Here is a 1,260-nt window from a genome sequence, read left to right as displayed (position 1 = left end):
ACAGGCTGAGCCACCGAGCCCGGCTGTATTTTGTCTTTTAAAGTTTGGATACAACCTGAGATTTCCTAGAATAAAATTTTATCCACCAAAAAGAGGAAGTGTGGTGCAATATGAAGAACTGATTTAGGATGAAGAAAAAAGTTGTCCCCCTTCCTGGCACTTCCTACACTTGAGTATAAACATGGTTAAATCCAAATCCTCCTGAGTCTCAATTTTAACCTTTATTTGATGTATAAAAACTGTCCTGGCCACCTCACTAATTTATTTATTTGTTCAACTGAAATTTATTGATGGCTTAAAAGAGTTCTATGGAAAAATAAAGAGTTCTATAGCCAGGCTCGGTGGCTCACCTTGTAATCCCGCGCTTTGGGAGGCTGAGGTGAGTGGACTGCCTGAGGCTGAGGGTTCAAGACCCTCCTGGGCAACTTGACAAGACCTCATCTCTACAATAAATAAAAAAATCAGCCGGGCATGGTAGCGCACACCTGTAATTCTGGCTACTCAGAAGGTTGAGGCGGAAGGATGGCCGGAGCCCAGCAGGTTGAGGCTGCAGTGGTTGGGAGCGACCACTGCACTCCAGTCTGGGCGACAGAGTGAGACTCCAACTCAAAAAAAAAAAAAAGAGTGCTATAGAAATTCCAGATATTATAACTTCAAAGATTTAGGAAAAACGCTTCCTTTATTTATTCATTCATTAGTAGTTTCTAGTTGCTTCAAGATGCAATAACAGATAATTAGGAAAGTGTCTACTTGTCATTTAATCTGGGTGATGAATTTTATTCTCCTAGATTTTATTTGACACATCACCATCATACCCTCTGCATCTTTACTTTTCCATTTTACTGGGGGGTGCATCCTGAGTCAAAGACTTGATCACTTTTAGAAAAAGGCCAGGCTCGGTGGCTCAACCTGTAATCCCAGCATTTTGGGAGACTGAGGCGAGTGGATTGCTTGTACGCACAAGGTTCGAGATCAGCCTGGGCAACTTGGCAAGGCCTCATCTGTTTAATAAATTAAAAAAAAATTAGCCAGGCACAGCAGCTCATGCCTGTAGTTTTGGCTACTTAGAAGGCTGAGGTAGAAGGATTGCTGGAGCCCAGCTGGTCAACACTGGGGTAGCCATGAGTGTGCCACTGCACTCCAGCTTGGATGATAGAGTAAGACTCCAACTCAAAAAAAAAAAGAGCCGGGCTCGGTGGTTCAGCCTGTAATTCCCCGCCTTTGGGAGGCTGAGGTGAGTGGATTGCCTGAGCCCGCGGG

This window comes from Carlito syrichta, unplaced genomic scaffold (assembly GCF_000164805.1).
Source record: "Carlito syrichta isolate Samal-C Ts95f unplaced genomic scaffold, Tarsius_syrichta-2.0.1 Scaffold304662, whole genome shotgun sequence".
Lineage (NCBI taxonomy): Eukaryota > Metazoa > Chordata > Mammalia > Primates > Tarsiidae > Carlito > Carlito syrichta.
Note: the sequence above shows the minus strand (reverse complement) of the source record.